Below are 15,402 nucleotides of genomic sequence, written 5' to 3'. Positions count from 1 at the left end.
GCCTGCAGAGGTTACTACTGGCAATTTGTATGCAAATCGGACTTAATTAAGGAAAGCCAATTTCGCCGCCTCGAGTTAATGCTAGCTTATAGTTTGTTCGCGATTTCTTCCTTGCTACTGGAATTGGGTTCTCTGTTATGTGCCGCTTGCTTGTAATTGGGTCCTGTCACAAAAAAGGTGTGGCCGGTCAGGGATGGGCTCTTTCCTCAGCTGACCGGAGCTGCTATGACGTCACGGGGTTTGGAGATACGCATCTTATGAAGGCTCACAAAGGCAAAGGAACCATCAAACCTACCTGAATAACCCAAGATGGAAAAACTAGTAGAGAAGGTTCGTGGATGCCACGATATCCCAGCACCGTTAAGATCCACCGTCTAAAATACTAGATTTCAAGATTAAAGCTTTAATATGAAGAATGCCGGAATGACAACGTCGAATAATACATACTGCTGACAAACATCGCAGTATTGCGTGATTTTCGACGTCGGTAGAAGACATTGTCGCGAATAAAAGCCAATTTTTGGCGACCTTTATACAGGCTTAGGCTACATCAGAGCACAGTAGAAATTGTTAGAATTTGGTTACGCTAGGTTAGTTTTCAGAGGTTAGGTTAGCTTAGGTTTGTTTTTTGACAGTTCACCTCGCTGTAGGAGGGCTCCCCACAGCTGGGCACGGATTTTGAACATATGGGATTCTTATAACGGTGCCATTTCGGGATGCCCCCGAAGGTTCGGCATTTACGTTTCCCGTGTCTGAGTGCATGACGTAGTCGTATAAAAGGAAGGCAAAATCAGGCGGCACATTGTGCTCTAACCAAGTTGATAACGGAGTTGAAAGGAATTCTCAAAGAAGTCGAAACGCACGGTGACCACAGAGCATGTTTTTTTCGCTGTTTATTTGGTTCTCCAACTCTCGGTGATGACACACACACAAAAAAGAAATCCTCTGTTGGGAAAAGAAGCTTCAACAATCGGTGGCAGATGTTTCCTTTATTGTCCAGCGGGTATCGGAGGCCTTTTTTTTTCTTTTTTTTTCTTTTTGTAGGGATTCCTAGTTTTATTGGTGCTCAGGGATCGAACAACATTTTCCCGTCCGGTTCAAAGGTCCAGATTTTGACGTTTTCTTGTTTGCAGTTACGTTCCTCGCGTTGAGTTTGAAAAAGGCCAGTATTTTTTTTTATTTTTTATTTAATTCCAGTACTGTTTTTGTTGCAAAAACTTTGATGGTTGATATCATTTTATCTCGCTGCTGTCGTGGTGGCCGGAGTAAGACGAGAGGAAAGAGAATAGCTTCGCAGGAGAGAGATTGTGTTCTCCTCCTGCGTGATAAGTTTTATTGGAAAAAAGGCCTTTGTCCGGTGACCTCTGTTTTCCTTCGCTAACAAGAATGCGCTAAGCCTAAATAGACGACTCGCACGAATCCCCGTCCGTAGCCAGCAGCGCGAAAGGGAACAGCCAGCCCTGCATGTTATTGTTTTCGAGTTGATTGCAAAAGGAATTGCAGTTCCGCTCAAATTTAGCCTAACTGCATTCGAGTTTAACTTGGAAACGGCAACGAGAGAGAGCGAGAGAGAGAGAGAGAGAGAAAAAAAAAAAGAAGCCGCCGAACAAGGCAAGCTCGTTAACCTGGCCGACCCCAACAGATAAAGCTGTCCAAAGAATTAAGGAATACGATGCCTTTGGGTGTCACGAAATTGCGAGTATAATTTCAAAATTATTCGGGATATCGAAATGAGTAAAGTGGCGTACGCTGGATAGATAAGAAATAAAAGTTTGCTGTGCAAGGTGGAGGGGCTGTGTGTCGTAGCAAAACAAACGATTCTTACAGTACGTGTATATGTAACATTAAAAAATTCTCATTTGAGAGTTATACACTGCGCCCAACTGTGAATTTTTTGACGATGCCGGCATGTATGAGAGGAAATTACGAAAGAAACGAGGCTCTTCCCTGGGCCACATTCTGAGCTCCCTCTCTCTTTTTTTTTTTTTTTCTTTCTCTGGTTCCGTCTGACAGGTTGTACAGTGCGTCTAACAGTGCAATAGGGGTGGACGGGTAATTGGAGGGCCTTGAACACACTCGTGAAACTAAAGAATATTGATAAGACACATACCGTCTTTTACGTTGCCAGACAACTCTAGTTCCGACAATGTAAAGCAATTCGATGTTATCATATACACGTACACGGGAGGGGGCGTTACTGGCATAATCAATGAGGCGTGTGTTCCTCGAAATTAGTATATTCTCCGCTCCCGCACAAGAGCAACGATTCTTTACCAGACCTTCATCCCTGCAAAACAAATGTTCCGCAATATATACCCTCTCGTAGAGAGTACGGAGACATTTTCATCTCCCAAAACCGTTATGTGTCCGTATATAACACAGTCACCAATCACGACTTGGCAGCCCCCTGGCGAACAAACGTTCTCACTCGGCAACTTTTCCCAACACCCTAGAGCGTCAGCGTTTTATGCTTTTATGAGCGGCGGAACGCGGGCGGCGGTTATTACTACGCTGCTTTCGAACAAGTTCAGGGAAAACTGATGATGAAGGAGAACTGGAGGAAGAAAGTTTGCTGGCTCAAAAAGCAGGGAGAATATCTTGGGTGGATTATGAGCGAGGTAATATCTACGGCACCGACGTTTTTCTTCTTCTTCTTCTTCTACGGTTTCGTGACAAGCACTGCACGCGTCACGTCCTATGTAAGGGTACATTTATGCTGCAGCATCGCTGCTCGCTGCAGCTTCAAGCACATGGCTGCTCGCATAACCGCTAGGGTGCGTTTACCCTGCAGATTGCTCAAGATGCTGCTCGCTTTCGCTATATCAGTCGCCTAGCAGCGTTCACTGTGGAAGGATGGAAACGAGGAAAAGTGGGAAGGAGGAAACCGACTTCATCACAACCAATCGCAGGTCGGATTTCAAGACGCCAGTCATCAATGATACCAGGAAGACAAACATGTTTACATTCCTAGGTGCAGCGAGCAGAGCGGCAAGCAGCGGCGAGGATAAGCGAGCAGCCAGGCTGCAGGGTAAATGCACCAACAGAAAGCTCTGTGTTTGACCTGTCATCGCCAGAAGTCAGGTAGTCCCCGGGCATGTTCAAACATGTTTGGCAGCATTGTTGTGGCGATGATCATGGCGTGCATCTTTGGCAAGCAGCGATGCTGCAGCATGAACGCGCCCACAGAGATACATGTGTTTGTTTCGTCATCGCCAAACAGCGATGTGCCATGTGCCAGCAGCGATGCTGCAGCATAAATGTACCCTAATCCATACGCTTCGTGCAAAGCGTCCGCCGCGCCACGGAGAATCCTGGCGGCAGCCATAAGAACTTGTTGTGTGAGTCCGCTCGCTTCTCGAGGGTTATTCGTACGCTTTCAATATTCACCTTGCTTCGCGTGACGCCGCGCCTGAGTTGATAGCTGCTAAAGTAATGCCGCGACGAACTGTTGCGTCGTTGGGTGCACAAATATGTACGAGAACGCCCTGCATAGCAAAAAAATGGTCCCTGGTGGTGTGGGCAGAAAAATGGTACCACATGTTCCTGCGCGCCCAAAAATACAGGGTCGTGGTTGCGGATAACTGATGAAACAAATCACAGCCGACCGAGTGTTACCACTCGCTCTCCCCATTCGTTGAAAAACGAGGCATAGGCCTTTTTACAGGCATACGCCACTATACTGGAGCGTAATCCTGACAACATGGCCCCAAACGAAGGTGAATTTAAGAGTCGCAAAGCTAAAAACGTGTACGACGTATAAGGCAACGCAAGTATGAAATGAAAGTTAGATGAATGTCAAAAACGGGGTGGAAAATATATTACAGTTAACCCTCGATTTATTCGCTTTCGATTTATGAATTCCCTCGTTTTATGCACACGAGCACGAGGAACCAAACTTTTTACATGCATTCTACCATCGTTTTATGAACCTCGATATCCGAATAATGAATGGAATTTCTGGGAACCAACTAGGAGTTGCCCAACAGAAACCTTCAAAGGGATTATTCCGTGGTCTTATGAATGCGCCTGAATGGACAAAACGTTTTCCAGGTATTGCACCCTCGGTTCTTAACGGGGCGCGGACAATTGCTCACTGGACAATTGCTCACTGGACAATTGCTCACTGGACAGTTGCTCACTGGACAGTTGCTCACCGGAAAGTTGCTCACCGGACAATAGCTCACCAAAAAACTGCTGAGGCCGGACAATTGCTCACCAAATTGCTCACAATTGCTGGCAGAACCGTTGAAGCTGGACAATTACTCACCGCCTGTTTCACCACACTTATATTGTGATTTTATTTCGCGTTTATGGCGCTTGACTTTTTTTATGTTAGCTGAACTTCTTAACCCCTCGAAATCCGAACAACAAACGGGTTTTCCGGGGTCGCACAAGGGGCGACCAAGTGTTCCTGACCTCAATTGATGAATAAGGTATCCGCTGTCACCCGGAGATTAATACGTAAACGGATGTTAAAAATCCCGGAGGAAATCCGAGCCAAGTCGAGTGCGAACGATGCTGACATCTCTTCTTTCCGAGATTGACACAGCGGAAGGTGCAAAGCAAAATAAAACAATTTAGTATTGCATAATAAACAGAGTGTGAATGTGCTAAAGTCTGTTCTTTGTGAGATTGATACAGCAGAAGGCGTGGTCGAAAGCAAAATTACGCAATATATTACATTATAAACACAATCCCAACTCGGAAATACTGGGCCATTCGCTCGATAGTACTCACTTGACGGATTTTTCGATTTATGAATCCCTCGATCTATGAATTTTTTTTTTTTTTTCGGGGAACCGAGGGTGTTCATAAATCGAGGGTTGACTGTATTTGGTTTCTACCTTGTGGCGTTTCAGCTCTGGACGCGGTTCTCCTACACCGACGTTCGATCTCCTCTCTGGATGTAGTCGCTGCATAAACATTCCAGACGGGAACAAAGACCATTATTTTTCTTAGTTCCTCTCCCGTATCCACGCCCGGCAAAACGAAAGACAAATGCAGTGCCAGCCATGTTGACTTTAGCGCAAATTGGACCCGCGCGGTGCTGGATTATATAGGCAGGGTTCTGAGCTTTCGGATTTATCCGGAAAAAACAAAAAAACACATACGCCAATCAAATTGAAAGCCATCGAGATTTACCCGAACAACTCGGCTTTTTGGGGTTCCAGTAATAACCGTGCAAGAAAAAAAAATGTTCTGACGACAAGGATGGTTTCCTGCTAGGAAGCCTATCAAAAGGCCGAAAATCATAACGATTTATTTGCTGTATTAATTCCCAACAAGTTTATTCTATTTGATCTGTAGAGATAATTTTTTTATCGCAGTTGGAATACCAGTTCTCTTATCCTGGGTTCCTCATTTGTCAGCGTTTCTATAATTCGGTTTCGTGACTTTTCGGCGTTGTGATATTTCGGTGTTTTGATTTTTCGGCATTCTGGTTTTCGGCCTCATGATTGCTCGATGTTTTGATTTTTCGGCCTTTTGAGTTTCGGTCTTTTGATAATTCGGCCTTGTGAGTTTCGGCCTTATGATTGCCACCCTTCCTGCTATCGAGGGCTATTACAGGAAGGTCATTTGGGACAGGGAAAAGGGAAAGTTCCCGTAGAACCCATCCCGAAATATATTTCTACCAATTTCGTACATATTATATGTCTCTGTGGTAAACTCCGAGAAACACCCTTCCGAATATCCCAAAAGATAAGCTCGCAAAACCCGGAACCCCGGTTATAGAGGGTAAATTTTTGTTCCTTATCGAGTACTTTAATTACTTGGCTCGAAATTTATTAAATTGGTTAGGAGACACACATATTTTCTTGCCATTCCGCACTATCTACAGTGAACCCCCGTTATTATGACCATGGGCGTTCCCGAAAATTTTGGTCATAACGCGGAATTGTCATATTAACGAGGGGGGGGGAGGGATTTGCAGAGGTTTCACTAAATTGTACCCCAGGAACGTATGGTATGGTACGGTACGGTATGGTATAATATAGTACAGATATGGTCGTAAAGCGCGTATGTCATATTATCGGGGGTCATATTATACGATGTCATATTAACGAGAGTTCACTGTAATGGCTACGAACGATGCACAGACAGTAAGGAACGCACGTAACACCTATACCTGAGAGTTACTATAGATGGACACACTCTCAACCGGATCATGTTTTTTATAAAATCGTGCGCGAGAAGAAATTCACAATTATCCTGAACAACTTTTCTCAACACATCTGACCAACGCAGATCATTCGGACACATTATAGTGGAGACTCATCTACAGAATGACAGCAGGTATGAGCCTCCTGCACTATGTTAGGAAAACAGCCCGGATAGCATCAACGAAGAGTGGACGGATGATGGTTATATGCACACACACACAGACCTGCCGAGTTTTACACTGTGGCCCCATATCGCAATGGCAGTTAGAATTTGCCAAGTTTAATCGTTTCGCGAGAGAAGCATATCGAAATTGGAATATTGAATGATAAACTTTCTACAAGTTCTCACAGTGTAGAAGGCGAAAGAGTATAGAATACTCTGTAACAACTGTCTCTACAAGGCAAAAGGAACGAAATAAAAAGTTTTACTATTTTTTTTACGTTCTCCTTTCGCACCTGTCCATTTTGCCACGAGTCAGTCATGAAGGTGCCCAAAATCTGTCAAATATTGGTCCTTCCAAATGCAGGGATTTTTCACCGTTTCGTTTCCATCATGAGATGGCGGTGACGCCGGATAAAAAGCTACCAGCATGTATGGGGCCTTTATTATTCATGGCTCTCTTTGGAAGAAATTTTCTCTTCACCCTCAAATTCCACACGAAGAAGCTACATTTGGTGAACATATACTTGGACGCTGCACTTTCCACACCTATATACACGCAAGGTGCCTCGCTCGTAAAGCTGAAACGTAATTTGGGTTTAGCCTCGCTGAAATCGATGCTGGTCGCATTTGTCGCTTCCGATTGGCATTTACCGAGCCATTCGGAAGAATCCGTTTCTCGTTTCTTTGACGCGCGCCCAACGCAAATGGAGCTGCGGTGTTGCGCGATCAAAAACATCCATCGGGATTTTCCTCAAAGCGAGACGTTCTTCCCTTATTTTGTGTCTCTACGCGTTCAACAGGACAGCTTCATTCTGAAAGCTCTTCCAGAAGAGGTTCTTATTTTATTTTTATTTTATGTTTTTTCTAGCTGTGTCTGTTCTTTTTTATCGATTACTTTGGTTCCCCACAGTTTACGAAAGTCTTCGCGTAATCTAATCTATATAGCCTATGCCAGTAAATTGTTGGCCCAATGCCGTGTATTCACACGAGCGACATCCTCAAGAAAAAAAAAAGTGAAAGACAGTGAAAAACACTGCTCACATTGCCGAAGTTCCGTCCTGTGTTATGTTGAGCATTCACACGGTGCGGAATATCGGGAAGTGGCAAAACTGCGCGTTTAGCAGACGACACTTAGCAGACGACACCTAGCAGACGACAGGAAAAGACGCTGACGTTGTCGTCTGCTAAGTGTCGTCTGCTACGGAATAGCTTGTGCCTGTGTAGCAGGATATTCCCCACGGTTAGTAGTGTGCGTGAAGACACGACGTCGAGCGCCAGCAGAAAGCTATGACGCTTTTCGCATCTTCCGCTTCTGGGGGAATGTCGCTCGTGTGAATACACGGATAGAGTTCCCTTCCACGGCAGAAGGCGTAAAACGGTCGGCAAAAGAAGTAACCCTATAAGCGCAAGGTTTGCCACCGACAGCCCTTCCTCTCCGGTCCAGAAAGGCACACATTTTGAAAGGTCTCCAAAAGGCGTCCATTGCGGTCAACTATCGTAAAAACATCGGAGCACAGCTTGCGTTCCACATCACGTAGACTGCACGAGGAGACACGGTAAACACAGTGAAAGCTTCGGACTGACGAAATCTCAAGTTACGGATATTTTAAGCGGTCTTTGGCAACGAGTTGCTCGTTTTATTTACTTGTTTATTTATTTATACTACCCCAAGGGCCCTTACGGGCATTGCATGGGGGGTGGGAAAAAGTTATATTTGCAGTATAGTTACAGTTACAGTGGAAAAAGAGTAAATACAGTATATAAAATACAAGTAAAATACATTGAACATTTGCATGATGAGAGAAAAAAAAAAGAACAAGAAAAGATGACTTAATACAAAAGGGTTAGTACACCATTGAACAACGCGAACATATACTTAATACACTTTGCAAGTAATCTAAAAGAGAAAAGCAAAAACAAACAAAGATCAGTTTAGCCGGCGTATAATGTTCAAAAATGACCACATGGTGGTCGTTTGTGGTGGCTATGTGTTCTAGGAGATCATTCCAAATGACTATGGTGGAACAAAAGAATGACTTGGAGAATGCGGTTGTGTTGCAGTGAAGACGTGTGACTTTATTAGTATGGTCTACATAGACGGGGGAATACGATATCGGCACGAACGATCGGCGATTGATCTGTGGGCATGGTATGGAAGAATCTGTGAAAGAGGGACAACTTTGAAATGGTACGACGATGCGCTATAGGGTCGAAAGGTTGTTAAGCTCAGCCTTCAGTGCAGTTACTGACGTTTGTGGTGCAGTAATTGCTGAATACGAATCATGCTGCCCTGTTTTGGATGCGTTCGAGATTATCGATGAGGGTTGTTTGAGCGGGGTCCCATATACTGCGGAGGCGTATTCCAGTTTTGGGCGAGTGAGAGCGAGATATGCTAATTGTTTTGTACCCCTGCCACACGGGCAGTCTTCAATGATTATTGAAACCAATGGCCATTGAACATGCGCGTAGCGCCACTAAGCGTGTAACGTAACAACTTCCCAAAGAGCATTGAATCCATTGCTCTCTGACAGGTCGGTACGTTACACGCTTGGGGGCGCTACGTGCATTTTCAATAGACATTGGTTTCAATGATCATTGAAGGCTGCCCGTGTGGCAAGGGTATTAATCTATGTTCGACGGATAAAGCCAAGTGAACGGTTAGCTTTCGAGATTATGTAGTCAATGTGTGTATTCCATGTCATGTTTGCTGAACTCGTGGCAGAATGAATGTTATCATTGCGTAAGGAGATGGGGGAAGGGTGCAGAGTCGTTGTCGTGAGACAATGTTATACCCCTGTCAGACGGGCAGTCTTCAACGATCATTGAAACCAATGACCATTGAAAATGTGTGTAGTGACACCATGTGTATGACGTGTCAACTACCCAAAGAGTATTGGATTCATGTTCCCCGACAGGTTGACACGTTACACAATAGGTGGCACTACAGTGACTACACACACTTTCAATGACGATTGGTTCTAATGACCATTGAAGACTGCGTAATCTACGTAATCCTTTACAGCCGCGACCTACTGGAGCAACAGTAAAATAGGTGACTGTATTTATAAATTGTGCGGGCTGAACACATAACAATAGTAACTAATCGAAGCGGATGTTTCGATGTTGTTTTAAATGTGTATACAAATCTGTAATGAACGCGTCTATGTGTATTGTACATTGCTTTCAAATGTATTTGTGAATTTCACTTATCACGTATGTTGGTGTCTCAAATTAAAATTTGCAAGAAGAGCTGCGTGGTTGCATTCACTGCAGGCTTTGTTGGCTTTGCTATCTATGGCCCACAATTTGAAAGTAACGGAAAAAGTAAAGCGTTACATTTTTTTAATCGGTAACGTATTGCATTTTTGATGAGGTAATTTGTAACGGTAAAGAATTAGTTTTTGCGCAGTAGTAACAGTAATTGTAATGAATTACCTTTTCGAGTAACGTGTACAACTCTGCTTTCGAGGAACGACACCCGCATCCCTCAATAGGGGTCTTTTTTGGACCCGCTCGGACGGGTTGCGTGGGAGGGAAAAAAAATGGTACGGGAATGTGGTTGCGGGTACAGCCGATGAAACAGCCGCCCTCCCGATTTGTTGAAATTAAGGCTTTTCTCATACGTTCGTGGACAATAAAACATAGAAGACGACCCGACTGTTGGCCAGACGCGGGTTTTTAAAATTGTCATCTTTCTCTGTGTTTCTCGTCCCAGGTGTAATGGGGGGGGGGGGTATGTTTATTAAGAAAAAGAAAGGAAAGGTCAGCCAGACGAAGGTCGGCTTGCTATTCCAAACAAAAATAGGCAAAGTAGGGAAGAGGGAAAGAAAAGGGGAAGGAGTGGAAAGGGGAACGAAAAGAAAAATAAGTAAAGAAAACGGGAAGAAAGAAGGAGAAAAGGGAAAGAAAAAATACGAAAAGAAAAGGGAAGAAAAGGAAAAGAAGAAAAGAAAGGAAAGGATCCATTCGTGTCAGGACGGGGAAGAAAAACACGTCCTATCGCACGAGAGAACTGATCTTGAACTTGATGAGAGAACTGATATGTTCGTCTTATCGCATTTGGTCGGTATTCATCCTAATTATTTCTTCATTCGAGGTGTTTATGAAAGTATTTAGGGCATCAACGTGTTTGTTTTAGCCTGATATCTGCAGTTCTTGTTTCGAACAGCAGAAGGCGGAGCAATGCCTGCCAGACGGCGAGCCACATTTTTGCGTCAATATTAGAAATTTTTGCCACCCCAAAAAAAAAGACAGTATCTTGAGCTAACATCCAGGACAGGAAAAGGTGCAGTTCTCGAGACACACAAAAATTTACTCCGGACCTTTTTAATAATAGAGCTGTCTGTCGTGCGGGGAATAACATGGACGCATTTTCCGGGCGAGCGTTTTCCTCCGAGAAAATGTGCTCGTCATTAAGGGGGCGCCGGGTATCGGATTTGTGAGCGGCAGCTGTTTCTCGGCAATTACGTGCGAGGGGACGTGATTGATTGAGTTTCTAAACTTTTGTACCAAGAAAGAGAAGAAAAAAAAAAAGAACAGAAAAGAACTCTGCGAAGGGGTTCCCCGTCAAGTATCCTCGCGTGGCCATATTTCTACATACCCTCGCGCTAGTGAAAGGAGGAAAGCCGGTTCTTTCGAATACGTACACCCGTTGCTTTGGAGGACACCGTCAAAACGGTGTTTCCACTCTTGAACGCCGTTGTTTGTGGGCCAACGGTATGCGTTCTCATTAACTGTTCCGTTGCAGAGGTTTCTTTATTGAATTTTGGCCGGCCTTCCATTTGATGCCAATACACTCTCTATTGAATTTTGCCTACCTCCGTAGGTAGCTCTCCTGCTTAAAACTGAGGCGGACAAGCTACCGACTGAAGGCCAGTTCCCACATACAGTGATTCGCTTTATAGCGCTAGAAAATAGCGCTCAAAATCTGGCGCTGTTTTTTTCCGGTTGCCGTTCTCACATACTACCGAGCACAGAGCGCTATCCTGCTGTAGTCACGGGATATCTCGTTGCGACGTGATGCCCCGGTACCGTCGTGGTTGTTTACTCCGCGCCGCGATACCGAACTATAGTAACCAACCAGCAGGTGAAACTCGTGGCCATTTTCACGTCGTCGTCGTCGTTGTCTCCTTCCCGCCTTGCTGCTTCGAGTGATCGGAAGCAACGCAAGCCCCAGCTTCCGCGACGTCACGTCTGAAAGACGCTCACGATTGGCTAACACGGACTCACCGCTCAATATAGCGCTAGAAAAGCTGACCGGGGCTCTATACTTCGACAAGAGTGGTTTTATAGCGGTTCGCAGCAATGCGAGGAGGAAAATATAGCGCAATTTTCTAGTGCTACGTAGCAAAGCGCTATATGCGGGAACTGGCCTTGAGCCACCTAGGACTTGGCGCGCTCCCCACGGCCAATGTACTGGTCCATAGAACGAAAGGGGCGAACGCAATGCATTCTGGACAGGTCCCGGTCGCACGTCACAGCGAACGTCAACGCGCACGTGACTTTAAAGATGGCCGCGCACGGTACCGGCTGCAAAGTCGTTTGTAAACAAAGCGTGTACTGTGTCTATGCACCCTTTGGGGCGTCTTTGGACCTCGGTAATTATTTTCGTCCGATAATCTCGCAGCTTTGTACGTGAGACTGTTGTACAGGGTGACTGCAGAAAAACATGACCCGCATTTAGGCACATAGCTTGTTGTCTACCTAACTAACGAACTTCCTGTGGCGCACGATGACGCATTTATGCGTGCGAAATCTGCAGAAAAATTGTGGAAGCCATACTCAGCTTAAAAAATAAACGGAGCAACGGAAACGTCGGCCTCCGTGCATCAGAATAGGGCAACATGGTGGACGTAGGAGAGTTGTGTTCAAGTTCCGCTAGGGGAGCTATCGGTGCATAAATCGAAACGATGTCCCACATGGATGCTCATCGGCAGTACCCCTAGCGGTGCCTGCATATAACTCTCCTGAGACTGAAATGCACTACCATGCGCCGTGATGACCGCCCTATTCTAATGCATGGAAGCCCATGTTTTCGCGCTCTGTTTATTTTTTTACGCTGAGTATGGCTGCCAGGATTTTTTTGTAGCTTTCGCACGCATAAATACGCCATCGTACGCCACCGGAAGTTCCTCGGGTAAGTAGACAACGAGTTACATGTAAAAATGCGGGTCACGTTTTTCTGCACACACCCTATACAGTTCGTACTGTTGACCACTTCCAAAGATGTGATGACGACCCGGCATTATGACACACTGAGCCGATGCGATTTACTGAAACTGAGAAGGAATAGGCTACCATGTTGCGGAAGAAGCCCCGTATAGTGTACGCTGGCGAAATACGTTCACCTCTTGGCTTTATGCCGATCGGAATATGTCGGCAAGCGCTAAAACGACATGAAAACAAACTCGCATGACCTCAAAATGACGTTTCTTATGACGTATGACCAGGACAAGATGGCAGTTTGGGCGAAAAGCACCCGCTTGAGGGTAGTTACATCAATGGCGGGTTTGTGTGTCACCCCTGTGCCACTCCCAATGGGCTTTCTCCTATGCCATCCTGTGGAATTCACAGTGTTAGCTGACGACTTTCTGTCCCCCACTGTGTATTCACACGGGCGACATCCTCACGGAGTTTTCTAGAGGAAGAAAGAGCGAGAACACAGCTCACAGAGACGAAGTTCCGTCTCGCGTTATGTTGAGCAATTCACACGGTGCGGAATATCAGCAGTGGCGCACAGCGCAATTAGCAGACGACACTTAGCAGACGGCACCGTCAGCGTCTTTCCTGTCGTCTGCTACGGAAAATCTTGTGGCTGTGTCGCAGGATATTCCCCACGGCTAAGCAGTGTACGTGAACACTGAACATTGAGCGCTCGCTCTCAGAAAGCTATGATGTTTTACGCGTCTTCCGGATCTGCGGGGTATGTCGCTCGTGTGAATACACGGTTAACTACAGCGGAGCTGCTCCGCGTTTGCGAGTAACACGTCCAAGTGACGTGTTATATAACAGAACGGCGAAACGGGCGGGTGGAGGGAGGGAAGAGAGACAAGGCTCTGTGCATTGGTTTGCGTATACGTACAGCCCTTCTGGGTGCGTGTAGAATTGAGTCAGTATCACAGCGGAAATGTTGTGGATCGGCTACGGTACCGATAGCGGCAGAGATGATCATAACAACAGTAATATTAACATGAGAGAACTGATGCTGTGAGGCTGGAACAACATATAAAGGACAAATACGTACAATGCCTCAAATTGCCTAAGAAATTAACGATGAAGTCACTGAAAAGGTTAGCCAGCTGTAGGACTCGAACCCACATCTTCTGGATTGCCGGTCCAGGGCTCTGGACCGGCAATCCGTAGTGACGTGATAATCCGTATTTGACGTAGTGTGAAATATATATTGGATATTTATTTGACATATACGTACGAGATGCGTACGCGAAATTAAGAAAGCAATTCGAAGAATTTGGGAAGATTAAGTCAAATCTAGCGGAATGAAACAACCAACGGAAGGCTACGCCGTCCATGCCAAAAGACGGCAGCTCTGTTGTGGTCTCTCGAGCAAGTTCGGCACATCTCCCCTGGCTAGTCCAAACAGCCGCCATTTTGCTTCACGATGTCAATCGGTCGTGGACGCGTGGACCCCCCCCCCCCCCCCCCCGACTCGCTCACCGATTCGTATTGCGCATGCGCGACACCCGAATTGGTCGTTTCGTTCGCGCGCAAACGATTCGCTAAAACTCCCTAAGACCAGCATTTGCGAAGAATGTATGTTTAACTGAACGCTGTTAACTCGACCCCCCAAAATACGAGTGTCCATTTGGAGGGACGAATTGATTCATTACTCGACAGAGACCGTAAGTAGATGGCATCTCTCTGCTCAGCCTTTATTAATAATATTCGAGCAATTTTCTTTCTTTCTTATCGCTGTTTATTTCGATTTTCCCTTCTGCTGTTTTGAACGAGAGTCCCGCTGTGTTACTGCAACTAACGCACTCTAATGAACGTAAGAAAAAGATGGCTCTTCGTATGTGGTTTAAGTTTTGGTCTTTTGTATTAGTGAGTGAAGAAACGTACGCGATGCTCGAAATCATAATCAAGCTCGGTTTAACACCCGTGTCGAGAAAGAAACACATTTTCTCGCGTTTTTGTAACAGCGTATTTATTAACGGCATAATAACGAAAGCGTAATTATTAGTGTCACGTCGTATTGGTATTCTCGTCACCAGCTATTCCTCACACAGGTGTCAACTTGTAGGAAAATCATTTGTCAGCATTATTTGCGTAATATATGCTTTTGTCCAGCGCTTAAAAACTTGTAGTATTTGATGCTTTTACTGCAGTTCCGGACATTGTCTTAATAAAAATGGGTCTTCAATAAAAATGTCTTTAAAAAAATGCGTCATTGTTGGCTGGCGGTGAACCACATTACAGGGTACGAGACTGGGTGTTTTCCCTCAAGTTCTGTGTCATCACGAACGACCTCCGGCAGGCAGACAAAGATGAAATGCCTCATTTGGTGGAGGAATCTTTCTTCACCACTGGTGACGTCACAGCAGCGTGTAATGGCGGCCACCGCACTATACTGTGGGGACCCGTATCTCACTTTTTCACCTTTGAACACCCGCCTGCTCTGGTGTGCCACCACTTCGAATGTAACGTGACCAAGATCCATAATGACGCGATGCCCCTCGCATCAGTATTGCGTAATAATTTGTAGAAATACCGTTCCGTTGTTGTTCTTCATTCGTTTAATAATTCAAATGGAAATCCTTATTGTCTATTATTATTTTTTTTTTCGCCATCCCTCTACAAGATCGACGACTTGGAAAACTTTTCGAATGGTGGGAAAGCTTACATTTTTATTTTTAGCGTACCGACGGAATAGAGGATACGTAGGTGTTCCAGAGGCGGTCAGATAATTCCACTTTACAAGGAGGATTTCATTTTCGAAATAATTAACGACAAATACCTTTTTTTTTTAAGACATTCGTCGTGATCGACCTTCTAATGCAGACATGGCACAGGACTATTCGCGAAACCCGCCGATGCGTTTTCTGCCAAAGGGTTCACGGT

At 45.3% G+C, this 15,402-nt stretch overlaps 1 protein-coding gene across 9 annotated transcripts in view; it reads left to right on the top strand.

Moving 5' to 3' along the window:
- The window catches only part of LOC135401580 (CUGBP Elav-like family member 2), a 254,196-nt gene that overhangs the window by 29,962 nt on the left and 208,832 nt on the right, over positions 1–15,402 (top strand). The gene's annotated exons all lie outside the window — the stretch shown is intronic.

Source organism: Ornithodoros turicata, chromosome 7 (genome assembly GCF_037126465.1).
Source record: "Ornithodoros turicata isolate Travis chromosome 7, ASM3712646v1, whole genome shotgun sequence".
Taxonomy (NCBI): Eukaryota; Metazoa; Arthropoda; class Arachnida; order Ixodida; family Argasidae; genus Ornithodoros; species Ornithodoros turicata.
Note: the sequence above shows the minus strand (reverse complement) of the source record. Positions and strands in the feature narration are given on the sequence as shown.